Below are 21,440 nucleotides of genomic sequence, written 5' to 3'. Positions count from 1 at the left end.
TCACTGAAGTCAGAAGGAGTTTTTAGCACTTGATGGAATCTGGACAGAGAACAACAGAGAAAAGCTTTATTTCAGGGGACACCCAGCAGATATTCACTGACAGTGATCAATGGGTCCCAAAGTAGAAGAGGGAAAACTGGGAACACTGCTCTAATTTGTCATGCAGACAGCATCTCCAGTTCCCTGCATGTCCAGCTCGGTGGCAGAGCGATGAGAAAAGGTCGCCCAGGTGACCCCAGCCTGGGTAATGTCCCCATACTGACACACAGACCCGTACATTAGCTGTCAGAGCAGAAAAGACTGGACACTTCTTTGCAATCAAATTGCACTGTCAAAAGACAAAAACATGTCTTTTCAGTCTTAAATCACACTGCTCAGCACAGTCTGAAAAAAAACAAGGAACTCTGCACCAATTCCCCCATTAAAACAAATCATAGCTGATACAGAAAGATCTATTGGATAAGATTACATGGAAGCAATAACATCATTTATGAAGATTACTCTCAATAACTATGAAGTTACTTCAAGAATGAGATCCTTAATAGGGGTTGCTGAATTCATTCTGGAGAAGTCAATAACAATATAAATATTGACTTTTCAGTCATGTAGCATAGCCACCAGGACACTGCAGACATTAAAAGTTCTCTCCTTGGCTACTGGAGAAGTCTCCAATGATTCCCTCAGTGGAAGTATTTTGTGCTTTTTTGATCTGGTAGGACAGGTCTGAAAGAGAGCCTGGAGATTTTGCAGATTGTGTGCAGCCAGTCTGAGCACCAGAGAGAAAGGCTTTGTGCTCTAGACTTTGAATCCCCATCCAGTACCTTACACCACAGACCAAACAACTCCCACAGAGCTCATCCTTGATGGACATTGATGAGGTCCCCTTTCAGTCATCTCTCCTCAAGGCTGAACAGGCCCAGCCTTTCCTCACAAGAGAGATGCTCCTGTCTTTAATCATCTTTGTTGTCCTCAACTGGACCCACTCCAGGAGCTCCATGTCTCTCTTGTGCTGAGGAGCTCAGAACTGGACACAGCACTTAAGAGACACCTCACTAGGGCTGAATAGAGGGGCAGGATCACCTCCCCTAACCTCTTGTCAGTGTTCTTCTTAATGTGCCCCAGGAAACCACTGATCTTGGATGCAAGGATGCTGCTGGCTCATGGACAGCTTGTTGTCCACCAGGAGCCCATGTCCTTCTCCACAGAGCTGCTTTCCAGTTGGTCAGCCCTCACCCTGTCATGATGCCGGGGGTTGTTCCTCCCCAGATGCAGGACCCTGCATTTGCCTTTGCTGAATTTCAGTTGGCTCCTCTCTGCCCACTACACTCTTTCTCCTGCCCCCATATCATTTCTACCGCCAGATACCACATCACCTGAGTGTCTGATACCTGTAAAACAATTCTGCAAAGGGAAAATTGGGCATATGCATACATGCCCTCTGACCTGGCTCCTTTTTACTGTTACTAGTCACTGTCACTAAGAGCAGTGGCTGAGATCAGGTGCTGGGAGAAGTACAGGCCTGAGAGCCATGCAGATGCTTGACACAGACCAGCACACCTCCTTGGCTAAACACAGGGAGGAGTTTGTGACCATCTGATGGCATTGACCCTGTTTCTGATACTCCAGGCTTGGAGGCAGCCCTTGCTGCATTACCTCACAACAGGCTCTGTGGTGAGTCACACTCCTGTTCATAGAATCTCCTATCCTAGAAGGTACACACATGGTGGAGGGAGATTTGTGATTTCACAGTGAGACAGTACTGACAGGGAGAGGAGCAATGGCAGATTCAGGGAACTTAGAAAGCCCAGACTCGTCCCTCTGGATGTATTAAACAGATCAAGAAAACCCTTTGGGTCAGCAGGACCTGAAGATAAACCTAATGACCATTTCTTCTGAGAAGCCTTGAAGTCCTGCCTGGCAGAAGCAGTGACTCAGCCTCCCACAGGATGGAGCAGAGCTGCACGCCTGGTGGCACCAGCCAGGACATTTCTGCTGTAAGAGGAATTCACAGCACATTGCATCCAGGAAGGACTGAGGATAAGGAGCAGCTACCAGCCTCCCCTATGCAGTTACCTAAAACATCCTCTAAAATGTAACTGACCTGCACCAAACCCATCTGCTGGCACATGAGGGAGAACTTGGTACCTTTTGTGCCTTTCTAAACCACTGCTAAAGTCCCTCTGTGAACTGGACCACAGCATCCTCCTTGGAAGACCAGGCTGGAACTGCTTGCCCTACATATTCACTCTTCATTATGATTAACTCCTCTGTCACAGAGAGGGACACAAGCATCCATCTCTGCTCAGCCAACTGGAATCACTGGCCAGCACAGCCCGTGCCATTTATCACCAGCATTTACGTGGGAGAGGATGACAGCAGGTGCCATTTGTGTCAGCGCCACCACGTGAGTCGACTGATTAATTAAAGCTACATGACCCCCAGGCTGCTGGGAGGGCAGGAAGGAGCAGGAGGGATCATTTGTTAGCTCTCCCTTAGCTCTCGCTGTCTCCTTCATAGGCCCTTTGAACAGGTGAACAAAAATCCCACAGCGCCTTTGGTCACGGAGGTGGGAAAGGTGATGTTCCCTAGGAATGGCTCTTGGAGGTCACTGGTGGTGAAGGTCCATACGCCAGGAGTGGGGATGAGGGCTCCATGGACTCACTCCATCTCCTACGACCTTGTTTTTAAACATGCTGCCTTAAAATGTGACAAAAAGGAAGAAAAATACCAGCAAACACTGAGCTAATTAAACAATTGTCCCACATCCTGTAAACAAGGAATCTCTATTATTCATGGACCAGAGCTGATGGGTGCAATACCATTTATTTTTGTTCTCACACTACAATGCATCCATCCGGTTTCACCAGCCCTCACATGACCCTCAGTTCAACCAATTCCAGTAAGTCTGGACAGTTACTGATGTGAGACCAGCACCCACCCCTGTCATGCAAGTCCCCAGGCTGTTACAGGAGGGCTCAATGACAGACCCCAGAGTGCTCCGTGCCCGTTTTCAGCTAGGGTGAGTTTTGTAACTGTATGAGTCTCAGTGACATGATATGCCATTTAGGAGTTGCTCAAGGGAAATTCGGGTATGAGGCAGGTCTGACTCACAGGGGATGAGGCTACACATTGCACTGGAGCAGCCATTTGGGATTGCCATCCATTCCTGGTATAGAGATGCCAACATACTTCCCACAGCACTACCATTTCTCATTCACCCACAGTCAGACAGTTTTCCTCTCTGCTCTGGGATGAAAAACTCTTCCTGGTCCTGATCAGTGGCCAGAAGCATTTGCCATACTTTGAGACTAGGAAGAAGAAAACATTTCACTGTGGAGACACATCAGTCAGAACCCTGCTACTTTTCAAACCTTGCTCAAATCTTGCTAGAGCAAAGGGTATTGGTTTCTCTGTTATGTATTGCAATCAAAATAAAGAAAATTCATGAACTTTTAGCACCCTAGAGGTATTGCCTATTTCCCAGACTCAAAATAGCCAGTTGGCACAGCTTAAAGGTGGCTTGCACTCAGCCTGCCGAGTAACGCTGCTTCAGTGAAAGCACTGCAGTTCTCACTTCCCAGCACTTGTGCACACCCTCTGCCCCAGTCCTACATCAGCTAAAGCTAGAAGGAGACTAAAGAAAAAAAATTAAAGTGATTTCGCTGGAGACTGGATGTGGATCTTTCACTGGATTTTCCAAGAGGAAAATACAGTTTTTCATATTATCAAATACACATGCTGGCCCTGATCAGTTTTCCAGGGCATTGCAGCTGACTGTTCAGGGAAGAGTTTTTACAGTAGTAGACAAGTGGGTAAATTCCCACTGCTCGCCAGCAGCAGTTCCAGGGACACCAGGGTCAGCATCAGGCCAACATCTGAGTTCACTGAGGAGCATTTATCTGGATATATTCTCCTGCATCTCTCAACTCTCTGATTTTAAATGATAAGATGGCTCCCAGCTTGGTTACCCTGTAGGAAGGTATAGTATGGGGTTAATGTACCAAAGCTGACCCATAAGTCAGGACAGCCAGCAGAGTTTAGCCCCTAAAGCAGGATGGCAAGAGTGATGCTCCTGAAAGTCTTGTGCAGCCTTATGTGCCAGATGTGACACACTGATCATCAGTCCCAGCTCAACTAGGAACCCTGTCTTTTGTAGGAGCAAATATCAGGGAATTCACTGTAGAACACCCTGTCCCACCTGTTGGCTCTTTGACTGAGAAGACAAAGGAAAAGCCACAGAAGCTGAGACACTCCAGGTGCAGGACAGGGGAGACTCCATAACTTGCAATCACAATCAAAATTTTAACATCTGTATATCCAACTGGGCACTATAATTAAAAAAAATGTGATTTAGCAACTATCAAAGCAGAGCAGCATGATTTGTTGCATCTCCTCCACTGTCCCCTCCTGTCCCTGAGCAGGGGACAGGTCCCTTTGCACCTGCCGGGGAAGCAAAGCCCTCAAGGCACTGCACACAGCACCAACCTTGTACATGGGCCAAGAGAGGGACTGAGGGCCAAGAGCAAAGCACAGGTGGGACTTGGACAGTCCAGACAGGGCAGACAAGCACACACCATTGCAGAGAGCTCTCTTCTCCTCTCCCCTTCTCTCTGTCACACTCTTCTTTTCTGCAGGACAGATCCTCTCTGATGTTTCCAGCCCCAGTCTGGGGTGAGCATCCTTCTTCTTCCCATGGCCTTGCAAAGCTTGAGCCATCGTGCATCCACCCACCATCTCTCTGGGAGCCCCTGAAACCAGCTCTGACTGTGCTTTCCCATCCCACAGCCTTTGCTGCCATCTACAGCCCCATGACTCCCCACGGATCTTGGCATGGGCTGCCCATCCCAGAGGAGCCCATCTATCTGGGATGCTGGCCTCTCTCTGTTCTCCTGCAGAACCCCCCACAGGTGGCTGAATAATGCATGGGCAGTAATTTCATTCAGGCAATTCACCCTTTTTTTTTTCCGCAGGTTTAATCGTTAGGAGATAAATTGCCCTCATCCCTGGCTTCCTGGATGAGGAATCGTTAGGGGCCAGACCTGCAATTTATTATATTTTGGCAGAGGGAAGGTTTAAATGCTCTGGGGTGGGGTGAGGAAGGAATGAGCTCTCACAAAGACCATGAATTAATGCTGCTAAATACTCACCTCTAATCACATGTGTTCATAGGAAGAGTGATTGCTTTTATTTGAGGAACAAAAAGAAAGTGAGGCAGTGGAAACTTGCATGAGACTCTGCACAGTCAAGACCAGGCATTCCCTATCACACTCCAAGTTACTTCAGGATGCCATTCTATACTTCAGACTGTATACTTATCACACTGCCAAGTTACTTCAGGATGCCAGTGGCTATATTCCCACATCTTGGCACCCAGAAGCATTTTTTCAGAGCACCACCCCAACATAAAAATAACAAATATTCATTCCTATAGGAAGGGCTTTCTCATTAAGTTTCCATGTATTTTTGGACAATTTGTATACATTCTCTCTTCTTGGAAGAAGACAAGAAATACTTTAGTCATGACATTTGGGACTTGTCCTTGATTATTAGTGCAGAAGCACTCACTGTCTCCTGATCTGGCTTAATTAGAGTACAGGTAGTACCTGGTCTTTATGTCACTGCCCACCTGCATACTCTCCCTCTCTTCCAAGGAATACTTTACAAAGACATTGCCAACATCCAATGAGAAGAGCACAAATCCAGGCGTGGGGTTTTTTAAACACAACAGGAGAGAATTGTGAACAGTTTACAATAGCATCACCTCGCAGCATGCACCCATCCAATTGAAAAAATGAATAATTGCTCAGTATATATTTTAGGAGTGCTATTTCTGGGACTCAGGGGCTCCTAAGTAGGTTCACAATGACCACACAGGTTCTTCAAGGTCTCAATTAAACTACAGATGATTAGTCAGGTATCAGACCATATGAATTACCTCCGACTTTCACTTGTTACAGTGAAATGAAGACTTCAGGGTGAGTGAAGAAGAGGATTCATTGGCCCATTTGGCCCTATGCATATTGGCATTTGACACTTGATTACTCTGTATAGCAGAAGCGAAGATAAAAGAAAGTTTTAGAGGTATCAGAATACCTTTTATTGTACACAATGAAAACCTTCTGCATAAATCTCCTAGATGTCTTAGATCACCAATTAGCACAATCATAATTTTTGCTCAAGTAATCATTTCTCTTTATTGAAGGAACAAAATAAGCATTTTTTAACTAAAGATGGAAAAATATCTCTCTTTCATTCTTATTTTCTAACAGCTTAACTATAAAGTGACAGAATTAAGACTTCAAATCTTGGATTGTCAACAATGGTTGGTATTTATGGAAGCATAAATACCTTTAATTCAGTAGTAAGGCTCTGTGATAAATCCTTCGCTGATGTAAATTTTCATCACTTCATTAATTTCCTGTTAAAAAGGGATTGGCTGATTTGCACTAAGAAGAATGACTGGCAATAGCTGCTGGAAAGCTGGTAAGTCAATTGTCAGAAATTTGTCATGCCAGATAATAAGACTGGAGAAGTTAGGAAGGCAGAGAAAGCCTTTCTGCACCTGTAGTAACTCTCTGGTCTGCTCTGTAATTTAATTAATTTATAATAAAAGAGAATCTAGTTTTTTATGACCTCTGTGAATCAGAAAAAAAAAGTTATTTCAAGTATCAAATCTGAAACTTAAAGAAATAAACCCCCAATATTTTTAAGTGTGTGTAGGGGGAAATGAATCAGTCAGGCAAGGAAAATGTTTATGTAACATTATGTAATTCTACTTATATTTTCCAACTCATATAATGGCAAATCAAAGCATATGGTGCTTTGGCTCTTTAGAAACATTCTCTCTTTCTCTCCCAAATATAAAAGCAAAGGTATCTATTGGGAAAGCTATTTAAGACATAGCCATATCCCCTTCAGCGTTTTGGAGTTATTCTGCACAGAAGCCTCACAGCTGCAGGTGACAGAGCCAAATATCTCAGACATATAGTTTGACTTGGGTTTTAACAAGCCTTTGAACTTGTCCCATGTCTTGCTGAATATATCAAGTCAGACCTTCAGTTTGTGTGCAATTGTATGCACAAAACACAATAAAGGCAGGGAAATTCCATTATTGCTGTAGCATCTATAAATCTTCAAAATAAACCAGTAAAACACTAGGAAAGTTTCCATTACAAGGAAAGACTGGGGAAAAATATAAAAGAAAATAAATCAACTCCCTTTGGAAGAATTTACAAATATTAAATTTTTGATTTTCACATAGAAAAAGGTTTTGTTATTCGAATCCAGAAAGTTTTTCTGTAGAGGTTGTTCCACCTGTCCAGTGGGAAGACCACAGGAAGAGACCAATGCTTTCAAAGAGTCACACATTGTCAGGAAAAGGAATGGACTGATCAGCGTCCCTGGAAAATAACCACTTCTACAGAATATTCTTCAACATTATAAACATCTTTGCATGTGCAATGCGGGTGCATTTTCCACTACTAGTGTTCTGTAAGGCAATGCAAGTCAACAGCTGCTGCTCTCACACACAGTCCTGCCCTAAAAAACACACACCTACAGCAAAAGCAAGGAGCAGGAGTGGTGTTATTATCACAGACTAGTTCAGAGTATGCTATTTCTTCCCCACAACTCTTACAGATGTTGGTGGCAAATGTTTAGCTCTTGCTGGGAAGCTCTTGATTGCAGCTGGAGAAGTTTAGGAACCAGCCTTTGCCAGTCTCAGCTACACGAGATGCTACACACCCCACAACCTACCAATCTTCATTCAGAGATTTCCAGCCCCACAGCTCTTGGTTCAGAGCACCAGCAGCCCATGGACCAAGTGACTCCACCCAGTCATCTTTGCATAGAGTCCCTCATTTCTGGGTTTGCACACATACAAGTGGAGGAATTCGGGGGGGGGCAGCATCTGCCCTTGCATGCGCTCAGCCACCAAACAGGAATGACACAAGTTTGCGTCACTGGAGGAGGAAATAAGTCGTGGCTTGGACCACAACAAACACTTGCACTCTGGCATCCCATTTGAGATCTTGTGACTCTGGTTGTCCCCACAAGGCAAGAACGCTCTTCTTGCATGCGTCTGCTCCACACTGTAGCAGGGGCCTTGTTCAAAGCTTGACATGAGTGACACAAGTGCAAAATCAAAGCCAGAGCTGGCTGCACTCCAAGGATTCATCCTGCTGATGTCTCAGCTGTGCCAGTTGGAGTTAGTTATCAAGGAAGAACTGCAGAAACTATACCACAAGTGCTGAAGGGATTGGGAACGTCATGTATGGTGTAAACAGGAACTGCAGAGCTGTGGCAGGACCAGCCTGACCTTTGCAGTGTGGGAGAAGACATGATGTGGTTTATTTCAGCACAGCCTTATTCTCCCTCAGCCCAGAAGGCAATGCTCAGGGACTGCTAATGCAGATAGCCCAAGGGTAAAAACAGAGGCCTTTCTAAAACATCAGATGGAATTGCTGTCTTCTGGCAAAATGGACAGAATTGTTTCCATCTATATTCTCTCTGACCTAGATCAGCTCTTCATACCTCAGCCTGGTTCCACAGTCAAGTCCAGCACCCAGGTTTGGGGCTCTCTTCAACATCCACAGCTACAAGGACTAACATGAAATCACACTAGGGAAGAGGAGATTTTGCCAAATACAGGCTCAGCCCCAAAGCTATTTTTTGGTCTCAGACCCCATTTCCAGGAGCTGCCTGCACCCAGCAGCTTCTTCATGGGCTACAGATTTCACTGCAATAGGAGAACTCCCTGTCTGATGTCTAGAGCTACTGCAAATTCAGCCAGAGTCTTTATTAAAGGAGCAATTGATCCAAGCAGAACAATACATTCTACATCCTCCTCTACAACATATTCCTGTGTCTGTGCTGGAAATGCTTCCAGCACAGATAGGCAGTTTTTGCATTTCCTCACATCCCACTCACTGCAGCATTAACACACACCAAGTTTCAACCCACCCAAAGGGACATTCAAGACACAGTTCTCAGACAGGTTTTGCAGCCTGCTTTTGTTTCCCCAAACGAGTACTCTGTAGATCATGAAAGGGTTTGTGTGCCCACAGCATCACCAGGAATCACAAGATGACATGAAATGGGAACACGTTGACCTTCTGGATGCTTTAAGCTCAGGCCAGCACCAGAGAGAAAACATGTAAGTCAAAAATATGATCTTCTTGGGAGACTTAAGATGAAAAAGAATAAAATGCACCATTTAAGTCTGACAGTTGTTACCATACCCACACATCTCTCCTTACCTCCCTGCCACTGATTTATGAATCAGATGCCTCATCCTCTGGACAGGCACACACATGTTTCACATTGACACAGGTTTTCTTTCCCACACATCTCTGCTGTGTAAGGTGACCATTTGAACTCATTAATTCACCATACAAAGCAAGTATGTTCCCTTAGCTGGTGTCCTACAGAGCTCAGGTTAAGGGCAGGAGAGTAAAAGGACTCCCAGTCTGGGGAAAGGACAGGAGGAGTGATGGGAGTGAAGCACGTGAAAAGGCTGCACTTTAAACTCAGCACAACTTGCCTTCTCTTCTCCCACAGCATATGGTGTGCACACAATTTGAATGCAAAAAAAAAAACCAAAAAAACTCATTACTTCACAAGCTGAGCATATTTGGAACTGGTGGGTCCTCAAGTCAACTTGAGCTTGAGGAGGAAACACTGCAGCTTTTTCTCAACAAAGATTCCTGGAGAGATTCAGGTTCTCATACAATGTTTCACTGTGTCTCAATCTCTCAGCTGAAATAGCGATGAGGCTCAGATCAACCAGGTAAGAGAGGCTGAAATAAAGCAGATTTTTCTCAGCCTCACCCTCTGCCTGACCCCATCTGAGGCCATGTGTTCTTCCCATTGTCAGACCAGTGTTGGGAGGTCCCATATTAGACACCAGCAGCTTGAGAGAAACAAGCTCTTCTTTGCTCTTCCCTTTAACTGCCACACAATTTGGTATGAAAGAGGTGAGAACTTGTCACTAAGGTGCAGAGCAACAAAAGCCTTTAGATAAAGTGCAGATCCTGGCACCCCTACTGCTCCCTGCTTCATACTTATGTGTCCAAGCCCCATCTATGCTCCATCACTGTGGTACCTGGACCCACAAAAAAGCACTTTTATTCATACTAAAGGCTAAAGAGCACTCGCAGCTCATAAGTTATGTTCTCCATTCCCTCTGTCAGAGAAATCAGTAGTAATCTGGCAAATTTGCACCAAATTCATACTTACACTTGGATATCATTAATGTTAGAGGTTGGGAATGACTCTGTTTGTGGAAAGCATAAAAAAACTGATGGGAGGAAGCAGCAAAAAAAAAAAAAAGGTTAACAAATTATTTTAAGGAAATAAATATGTGGTTAAAATAATTCCATGGTCAAGAAACAAGTTTCTACAGGAAATTTACTGGAGATGATATGTAGATGATAAATCAGAGAAACAGGTGAAAAAAAATATATTACCCACACCCATATATAATACACTCACTTCTTTGTTAAAACCCCTAATTCAAAAATGGTAACTCCATCTCCTACTGGACTTTGGGGTTCTTTATCACGTTTCACAAAACAACATCTGTCATCCCAAATTGTAATGGAGATTAATTACTTGCTTTAAGATCCTCAGTACTCCTTACTCCCATAGACAGCCTGGTGCAACTGCCTGAAAAGCCCATAATTAGTAGCCATACACCACTGATGGAAAAAATTGCATGCCAAATATTACTGGAATGCAGTAACATTATTTCCAAGGGATTTTGAGATGCATCCAGAATGATGGAGACCTGGCTAATTTCTTTTATTTTGCTTTTGGCAGAAGGAAATGGAGACAAGGGGTTAGGCTGAAACAGCCAATCAACACAAGAAAATGATAAATCTGCCATGCAGAAGTTGGACAACACAGCAGGTCACTCAGTATAGGGCATGTGGGGAAACAATTTGGGTCCACTCTTCACCACTTCACAATGTCAGAAAACTCAGTTGATATAAATTACTGCTCCCCTTTGACTTCACTGGCATTGTGCCAGTTTGTAGCAGCTGAGGATGCGACACAACAGTTTTTACTCTCAGAGAACATTGACAAAGTTATGCAAAAATACAAGAATATAAGAATTTGAGGTCTAACATCCTACTGGGATAATGCTTCTGATGGCCCTGGTATTTACATGGGACTTTTAAATAGGCTTTTTAATCTTTTCTTGTCCTGACCTTGGGTTTAAGGTATTACAAGGGTGGGTGATAAACAAGCAAATAAATTCTTACAGCCAACAAGCAAAGGATCATCACAGCCACACTGCTTCTGAGCTTGAGTATTGTCTCACGCAATTGAAAGTTTAAAGGGAAAATAGTCAGCTGCAGCAAAACCACCAGCTGTGAGAGCAGCATGTGTCCTTGTGTCCATATGGCTGCAGCATTCCAGGAAGGGAAATGCCTGGAGCCACTGACACCAGCCCACCAGGGGCCAATTCTCCTGGCACAGCACTGAATTAACAGGAAAGAAACGTGCCCTGCACAGTTCAGCACTCTTACCTTCACAAATGGAAAATCCTCGCCTGGAGAGAGAGGACAATCCTGTAGGACTTGTGTGGGAGAACTCCCTTAACACAATGCAGGCTGAAGGATTTACCATCCCCATCTGTCCCAGGCCCCACAGTCATTGCTCCAAAGCTGAGGTGCTCTTGCAGTGATGAGCCAGGAGATGCTCTTTCCTTGCTGAGGCAGAAACCCAAACACAATGTTGAACCCGGCAAACCTAGCTGAACCTTGCCATTAAACCACGTCAGGAACTGAGTGACGGTGACCTTACGCCTAACAGCCTGCAAGTGAACACACTGAACCAAACACCCACAATTCTGAATCTTTCCACTGGAAGCAAAGGCAATGGTAAGCCTAGCAAATGTCCTGGAACAGTGACCAGCAAGGACATAGGCACAGGCCAGACAACTCCATTGTCTACTGTTCCACCAGTCTGACCTCTTCCTGCAGCCTCACAGCACCAGGGGAATATTCCTGTTGTAGCAATAAAGTTAACTGGATCTCGGAGAAGTTTAGTGCAATAGGCAAGACAACATTTAAAATTCCAAGGGAAATAAAAGCTGGGAGCCCTGCCTTTACACTGTCAATGTAAAGGGCATTGCAGTTGTAAAGATTCGGCATTTTATTTCTGCTGCATCCTCATAAGGCTGCAAAGCAATCCTAAGGAAACAATAAAACCCAATACACAAAATTCAGCATCGATTGTGTTTTCACATGTTAGCAACATCAAAGGTCTTGCCCTGAACTGGAAGAGGCCAGTAAGCTTTGACTTTCTGTGCACTTCATCTGAAGCAAATATTATGTATACACATACACACACACACACACACACACAATATATATATACACACACATACTACTTATGCAGGATGAAACCTCTAATAGTTTATCTTACCAAACATCCCCAGTGGCTTTTATTACAGCACTGCAAGTTTCCTAATGTTTTATGTCCTCAGATCCTAAAGGGAACTATTAAAGGGCCCGACGTGTGATTCAGCATCCATTTGTGGATGAAGAATGCTAACGGCCGGCGCTGCCGCGGCAGGGGGGCAGCAGGTCCTGAGCGATCTCCAGACAATCAGGAGGCAGTTCAAAACACTGCTGCAGCGATGTTAATCCCTTCTCAGCCTGCAGTAAAAGCTCCCTGTGCCATTTTGCAATGCGGCAAATGCTCTCCCTCCTTAGAGCAGCAATTTCTTCTCCTCTTGGTTATGTCTCCCTCCTTAGAGCAGCAATTTCTTCTCCTCTTGGTTATGTCTTACTACATTTAAAGCCAGTGCCAAGGTTCCCTCCTTCTTCAAAATCTCTCAGACACAGCCAAAATACTTGCCAGATGTATAGGGGAGCCACTGAAATAACAGAGTGAATATGCAGAAAAAGATTTGCCACTTTAAAAGAATATTTAATTTCCTTAGAACTTCTCTCTCTGCACTGCTGCCTCTCAATAAACAACTGTCAGGTCTGCGATATCTCAGCTGGAAAGAAACCATAAAGATGATACTAAACTGCTAGGCACTGCTAGGAGTTTTCTGTGCAGAACTACAACACCAAGGGGCAGCAAGATGAAGGATCCAGTGGTCCAAGGGGGCAGCTCAATCCACAGGTTTTCACTCAGGAGTTACAAATGATTGCCTCCAACCCAGAGTTTGAATCCTCAGCCCGCAGATGCTTATTTAAATCATTGCTAGATCTTGGCAGGAAGTCTGACATTTTCAGAAGATAACTGCAGTTAATGGCACAGATCTACTTCATCACTTCAGTCAGGACAGAATGACCCAGTGTTGTCTTTTGACCTAATTTATGAAATGATGGCATCAACTAGAATAAAGCAACTGGCTGCTCTAGTGTTGATGACATGTTCTGCAGTGCTCAAACACATGGTTTTGGGGAAAGGAAGAAGGAGAGCTAAAGAAGCTGCTATGACAGAAGGTCACATCTTCCTCAAGGACCCCAGCTTGGCATGTTAGCATCCAAAGAAACAAAAATTGGGACACATTTCTTGCTACAAGCCAAAATTTAGGCATGGAAACCTGCATAATCCCCCTAAAAGAGAGTCTAAAGACATAAATAACTAAAAGGGGAGATACAGTTGGTATTTCAAGTCCCTCCTTCATAAATCTCCTTAGCTACTGTCTGCTCTCTCCAGAGAGGCCACCACCCCCATAGGGCTCAGCACATGAACACCACACTGACCATCAATAAACAGAGCTGGCTCTTTCCTGTGACCCCTCCGTAGTCACCTGCAGGCCAGCTCCTCCAGAGGAGTCACCTCATCAGTTCCCCCACAGCCTCTGAGATCTCCCCCCCATATGATACACTAGTCCAATCCCCAGTGCTCTGCAGCCTGTAAGGTGTGGACCAACCAGTATGGGCTGGAACTGGCCTGTGGAATGGGAAATGGGTCTGTGAAATGATTCAAGGAAAAACAAATAATCCAAAAAAGGACTTCTCACTTATCAGCAGGACTTTACAATGTCTACAGATAACACCGGAGACCAGTCAATTGTCAGGCAAAGATCATGATAATTATCATTGTTTCTCATTTAAGAAGTTTTTAATTACAGCTTTGCACAGGGTTACAGTTCTGGTGATTTCACTGGTGGAAAACAAAATAGCCTGCAGGTTTTTCTTAATAAAGCTCTATGGTCCAATCACTTAACACCACAAGTACAGAGACATCTGCCTATCCAGTCCTTGCCGCTTCCACTGTAGAAAAAAAGAAAATGGAAAATGTCAGGATATATTTGCACGAGTTTTGTGACCTCCTTGTCTCGCAGACACTTTACAACCCAAGGGTCTGTGCCATGAGTTTATAACTGCACCTGTGCTGGCTCAGGTGTTGCCCTTCAGAAAATAGCAGCAATAAACCCATCATAGAATCATCATGGAATGGCTTGGACTGGAAGGGATCTTAAAGATCATATAGTTCCAACCTCCCTGTCATGGACAAGGACACCTTCTACTAGACCAGGTTGCTCAGGGCCCCATCACACCTGTCCTTGAACATTTCCAGAGATGTGGCATCCCCAGCTTCTCTGGGTAACTTGTTCCAGCATCTCACTACCCCCACACTGAAGAATTCCTTCTGAATATCCAATCAAAACCTATTCTCTATCACTTTAAAGCCATTTCCCTTTATTTTATCACTATGTGCCTTTGTACATTGATCTGACACACCTGACCACAGCCACCTAGGTTCTCTCATAGTCACAAGAAGATACCTGAAGTTACCAGGGAAGGCTCCAGCCTTGGCCAGGCTGCCTCCTCCCATCCCACCTCTCTGCTGCCCATGGATGCCAGGGGAAAAAGTCCCATCAATTTCAAGATATTACATCAGCCCTTTGGTCTGCAAAAGCCAAGCAGTGAGACACAAGGACTAGGAACGCATCCCCTCCTGCCAGCACACCATTTTGCAGAGCATTCCCCCACACATGGCTTTCAAACAAAACCCCAACCAACCAAACAACAAAAAAATATTCTTACTGGATTTTCTTGAAATAATCAGTTTGCTATTTCTAAGTGTTTGGATGACTTCGAAGGCCAGAATCACCATTAAATTTTCTAAATGAAGTTCTGAAAAATGAGGATCATGTCATGTCATCCACCATCTATTAGTGAAATGAAAGACAGAGGAGGAAAAGTAGTTTTCACCACAGTCAAAATAACACCCTAAAATGAGAATGAACTTTATGTGTTCTTACTGCTGAATCTTCGGTTCTTGTATCATGAAAAACCATGTGACAACATCCCTGCACAAGATGCCAGGCATTTCCGGCAAACCGTACCGACCGCAGCATCGTTAATTTAATCTTCCATACCCGACTCTTCTCCTGACTGAAAAATCAATGCTAATAAGGAGCTCTGGGAAAAGACTCGATGCCTCATCTTGTATGGACTAATTTTAACCTGCTATCTAATGACTAAGTGGCTTTAAAGAACCCATAAACCCAACAAAGAGATTTTTAAATGTCTCTTTCCCAAACGGTTCTCTCTGCTGATGAAGACATCTAAATGCATGAGGATGGGTTTATGTGCTACCTCAGCCACTCTGCCAGGGGCGCTGGGGGTGGAGGCCAAACCTTGCACTTAACTGCATCAGCCCCCGTGATCGCGTGCAGGGAAGCACCAGCCACGAACCCGACAAAGAGCAATTCCACATCACTGGAGACAGCACCAGGATCTGAATCAGCTGCAGGAAAAGAGCCTGGTGCTCTTTGCTCATCCAGATAAATTGCTGCTGGAGCAATAACCGAATCCTGAAGACAAGTGTGATCTTAAGCAATGGTTAAGGTGGTTTGACATGGCTTTGGGAGACCTGTTCTCAATTCCCTGCTCCCCCATAGCTTTTCTTTGGTACCAGACCTTAACCTTTTTGTCCACTGAATGGAAACCGTTATTCTGGGATGTGAGCACTGTACGGTTTCAACATCCACAGCAAGCAAATAAATTATATTCTGCCCCCTGTATGTGGGCAGCCCTACTGTAAATCGTGCCACCTGGGGACCACTAAGTTGTAAATTAGGATATGGTCATTTTTGAAATATTTCCTTTTATGACCAGTCAGCTTTTCCAGTTCATTTGTCTCTTCTATTCCATGTTGTATTCCAATCTGTAATCAATAATCACATTGGTCTGATCACCAGAACAGCTGGTCTCTTATTTTTTACCCCTTTCTACAGCTTCTAGCACTGTGAGTGCTCAATCTTTAAATCAAAGTTTCTGAGGTACCTTCATTTGCACTCAAATACAAATAAGCACACCATTATTATTAGTAGAGTGTATTATTAGGAAGATGCTTTGTATTTTGAAGATCCACCTATTAACATTGGAAAGTGCCTATGAATTTTTCTTACAAATGCAAAGCTTCCTCCATACTAAATAGAATATTTACTGAGTGCTCACTGAACTTCTAAAAGAAGTTGAAATTTGTTTTCCCCACTATTCAGCAGCTTTGACCATGGAGGCAGATACAAGAAAGGATGGATCTAAGATTAAATATTGACTCAGTCTGAGCAAAAGCTGCCTCCCTTTAACAAGAGAGACTGAGAAATTCTCAACTGCCAGTTTCACAATTCCCTCCTGAACACAGTAATGCATTTATAATAATGCCTGCTATTAAAGCAAATGAGGGGAGAAAAAAGAAAGCCCTGGCTGCAGAATACAGCAGAGTATTTATCCCAGCTAAATATCACTGTCTTATCACTGATAGGACTAGGAAGGAAACTAAACCCCACCACATCAAAGATCAGCTTTTAACACTGAGATCCATCCTGATATCACAGTAGACAGTTTATCAGCAGGATCTCATCCATCACTAACTCCAAACAGGGAGTCTGTGATGAGGTATCATCCCATCAGAGCCCTGTTTCATTCCCTAGTGCCTTGCTTTCATCCCAGTATCAGCATGCCTGGCAGAGACACCAGCCCAGCCCCATGGGGCTAATCCCAGAGGGACCAAGGTGTCTCAGAAGAGCTCTGTGCTCCAGCGAGCTGCCAGCTGCAGTGAACCACCGTCACTTCAAACCTTGAGGCTGCAATGAGGCTGCTCTCACCTGTTACAAAGCCCCAGCCTGTGGTTCATGGGAAAATCAAACATTGCTGGGGGCTGTTCTGTGCCCCATTTCAGCACAAGGATGATATTTGGCAATTGACTGGAGACACATCCCCAGGCAGACTGGGGGTGTCCAGCCGACTGTGCATCTCCATGAAGCTGAATTCTGTGTCTGACTCTGCTTCCACTCTATGCCAAAGGTGGCTATGTCACCCACAAGGGCCACATCTGCCTCCATACTGGCACAACTTACCTGCCTCATTTGGCACAGGTTCCCCAGCACACTGAGCCCAGGCCCTACAAAATCCCTCGCTCCCAAACAGCTCCGTGCCTGGCTCACCTGCAGTCCCCTTGTCTGCTCTCTGCAGGGCAATAGTTGCAGCTCTGCCCTCAAGAACCACCCTCAGCACATGAGAAGGGTGAGGAGGGGGCAGGTCCAGCCAAGGTCTTGAATCCCAGCACCTGAGGTGGCTCTGAGCCAGCAGCACATGGCAGCTCCCAGAAAGGACCACCTCTGGCCAACATGCTTTAGTATTGCCACCAACACAGAGAGATCAAGAGGGAAAACAACCCCAAAATGTGGTGGTGTTGTGTTTTTGTGCTCCTGCAACAGAATGTTACACAAAATGGAAAAACTACATAGAAAAAAAAGTTTGCTGTTTTCCAGTAATTTCAACACACTTACCATTCTTTATTTGGTCATTCTACAGCTCTCACCCATCCTTAGATTATCATGCAGAGGAAAATGGAATGAAGTTGAACGATAACAAAGCCCTGGCAAGACTCCAACCACGATTAGACATTTTGATGAGCAATGAGCATGACCAGAGTTACAGCAGTAAATATTTAATGTTATTTTTGAAATGAAGTCTCAGGAAAGATGTAAACTCTAATGATTTGAGAGACATTAGCTAACCTCTAATTACAGAGGGAAGGGGAGGAATGGAAACTTTTCTGAGATAAGGGATAACCTAACTGCTTTTTGCAGGGTTTCTTGGAACACCCTTGGTCTGCCCTGTTCTGGTCATTGTCAAAATCCTGGGCTAGAAGGCTTGCAGGTCTGAGGGAGCTTAGCAGCTCCTAAATTCCTAGAAAAGCAATTGTAACTTATATTTTGCTTGCTACAAACACTTGATTTTCTACAGTAATTATATAAATATATTATTATCTAATCCCAGATGTTTTGTTACAGGAAAAACATTACTATAGCTACCTTTTTTTTTTCTCTGTAATTAATAGCTTGTCCATTACAAATATCAGGATTTTATATATGCACATATATATATATACACACACACACACACACATAAATATACAAATTAGGTGCTGAAAACTGTATTAAAGTGTTTTTCTAGCATGTAAGAAAGGTAGAATAAGAAAAGAGCTTCCCATTGCAGGGGACTCAAGCTTAAACACTTTTACAGGTCGACTGTATAAAGCAACACAGGAAGACCATAGGACTCATTGATATACAATATGATCTATTCAGTTCTCTGGAAGTTTAATTATTAATGTGCAGTCTGCTTTACTTCTCTTTCCTCCAAACAGTGTTGGATTAATTTATTGTTTTGGGTTTTTTTTTCTCCCCCAACGAATTTTCACCACCCATTTTGTAACAGCCAAAGCAAGAGCTCTCCAGCCTTGACTGGGTCCCTCAATACAAATGAGTCATGACATTACATCACTATGTGAGCCCAGGTTACAGCCCCTTCTGATTTCAATCTGCCAAGGAGGAACGTGGGAAGCGCTCTATTGTGGAAGCAGCTGGCTTTGGTTTTATACAGAGGAGGGCAAAAGATGCTCCTTACAGCTGTGAAGGTTGATCATGGTCCTCAGATCCACAATCTCAGCAGAGGATGGTTTCACCTCCTGCCCAAATATGTGTTCTGTTGTGTACCATGTCACCAAAGGAATTTGATGGTAAACCACGAACTTCTGTCTACACCACCTAGTGATTTCTTGAGTATTGTAGTCTCAAGCCCACCAATCTTTCCCCTCACACCTCTGGAGAAGGTGCAAGCTGAGGAATGCCACAGATATGCAGAGAGGTGGCCAGAGAGCTTGTGGACTCCCCACCCCTGGAGGTGTTCAAGACCAGGCTGAACAGGGCTCTGAGCAACCTGGTCTAGTAGAAGGGGCAGGGGTGTTGAACTAGGACCCTTTCAGCCCAAACAATTCTATGATTCTGTGATAAAGCAGCACACAGGGCAGGTGCCAGAACAGGTGTGCTGGAGCAGCCAGTGCTGGTTCAGCAACACACGGCAGCATTTTGGACCCTGAGAGCCCCCCGCATGCTGCAGGCTGTGCCAGATGTACAGCCACTGTCTCACCAAGGGTGAGAGGGTTCTTTCTGCAAGAAGGAGGAACAGAAATGCCCAAGCTGTCCAGGTCAGGCAGCACCAATACAGAGAGCAGGGAGCCTCAGCAGAGATGCCCAGTCAAATGTGCCTGTTGGGGCTCCTGCTGGGGCTCCTTTTGGAGCCACAGCTGAACTGGAGGAGAAGAGAAGACAGGTTTCTTTAGGATCCACCAAGCCCATGGAGCTGATCAAAGCATGGCAAGCAAAGCACTCCAGGCAGTGCCAGGGGACAAGACATACATTGACAATGTCATCATGATGTGCCACTGTCTCCAAAGCAGAGGTGCCAGCCAGCTGGGGCTGGGCACACCCCTCATGAGCTGGAATGTTGGGAGCAATGGTCTGACTTTGGTACAGACCATGCAGCACAACACACTCCCATTGCAGTACTTGCACTCAGGCTGAGCCAGCCTAATGAGCTTCTCTGGTAGCTGCATTCAGACAGCAAAATAAAAAAGCGAGGGGAAGGTGATTCCTGTGGGACTTGGCAAATCTAGCAACACCAATGCTGGGAAGCCCATTTGGTTTGCTGTTCACTGTGTGAGACTCCCTATGAAAAATTCAGATTATTTCTGTGCATTTTCCTGAAAAATTCCTCCTCTGCGAGATGGCACCTAATGGTCAGCAGCACTAATAGACACTGATGGGGTGGGAAGCAGCATTTGCTCTGCATTCTGATTGGTTTTGATCTTCCAGTGATGCTACTAAAGAGTTAGAAGCCCTTCCTCCTGGCCCAAATTCAAATCTCGTGCTTGAAAGCTGATATTCAGCAAGCACTGATGTTGTTTGCCTGCTGAGAAATGGGCACTTCAGGCAACAGGCTGTTGATTAGAGGAGGTGACAGAACTGCTGAATGGCCAAATCACTCCTGAAGAAGAAATACAGCTCGATTAGCACCCCCAGAAACTCACGCAACGTAGATTTGTCTGCTTTCCCCATTTACAGCCTACACCATCCCTATCAGCATATCTGTTATCCTTGCCCAAAAATGTCCTTAAAAAGGGAGTCTCAGTCTCATCGGTGACTTGGTCACACATTGTTTTAGGTCCAGAGCCCTGCTCCCTGATGCTCATGCATTGTGTGGTTTATCAAAGCATCAGGCAGTGTCTGAAGAGGGGCTCAGGCTGTCTGCTGCCCCTGGCACTCCTCGCTGTGTCCCCAAAACCCAGCCCAGCACTTGGCTCCGGCAGCCCTCCTTCATCTCCAACGCCTTGCTGCGGAGGAAGCGGCGCAGACTGACCAAATTCCGATCCCCTTACACAGCCCCTCGGAGTCACTCTCTGGACGGCTCAGCACAGCCTTGGCCGCTTGCTCAGACCCGAAAACGCAGTGAAGATTCAGAGAGCTAGACTCTTCCTTTACAGGAGAAATCCAGTGTGGGATATTCCCAGCCTCAGGCTAATCAGACCCCAGAAACTTCCCTGCATTGTATGCAGTCTCTAGCTGTGGCTGTTGTTAGTGACATTATTTAAAACATAAAAAAATCCACAAAACACCAGTTTTGGGGAATAAGAATCCAGCAAAAGCCCCAGCCAAGGGGTGGGAGGGAGGTGTAGCAGGCTAAAGAAATCCCTGCAGTGCCCAGTATCAGCTCCTCCCTTACCTGCAGCAAAGGTTTACCTGTAACCTTACAGTGCTGACAACAGCAGCACAGGAGGTGATGAGAGAGATGTACACACACAGATGCACAGAGCATTTTATAGTAGTAACTGCAAATGCTGGTCTAGGTTCAGACCACAGAAATTTCCCATGGTTTGATCTCCAGCTTCCCTAGGCTGCAGAATAAATCTACCCCCTGAGCAGATGGGGTGGGCTTGTTCTCTCTTTGGATCTTTCTTTTAAGGGTTTCCAGATCCAAGCCTCAAATGAGCCATCCCTTTGCTGGGGAGCTATTTGGGGCTGCAGAGACCAGGACTCAGACCTGAAGGGTAAATATGAGTCCAAAGCATAGGAGGGGCTGTGAGCTGGCCAAGTATGGAGCAACATTCGGCTG

The 21,440-nt window shown here is 44.9% G+C and overlaps 1 long non-coding RNA gene across 1 annotated transcript; it reads right to left on the bottom strand.

Moving 5' to 3' along the window:
- Window positions 1-323: 323 nt before the first annotated feature.
- LOC137468914 (uncharacterized) lies at window positions 324-4,334 on the bottom strand. Its single transcript, XR_010996252.1, has 2 exons — window positions 2,102-4,334; window positions 324-723 (listed from the first exon to the last, which is right to left on the bottom strand). It is a non-coding gene; the product is annotated as an uncharacterized lncRNA (long non-coding RNA).
- Window positions 4,335-21,440: the final 17,106 nt, after the last annotated feature.

This window comes from Anomalospiza imberbis, chromosome 1 (genome assembly GCF_031753505.1).
Source record: "Anomalospiza imberbis isolate Cuckoo-Finch-1a 21T00152 chromosome 1, ASM3175350v1, whole genome shotgun sequence".
NCBI classification, from domain to species: Eukaryota; Metazoa; Chordata; class Aves; order Passeriformes; family Viduidae; genus Anomalospiza; species Anomalospiza imberbis.
Note: the sequence above shows the minus strand (reverse complement) of the source record. Positions and strands in the feature narration are given on the sequence as shown.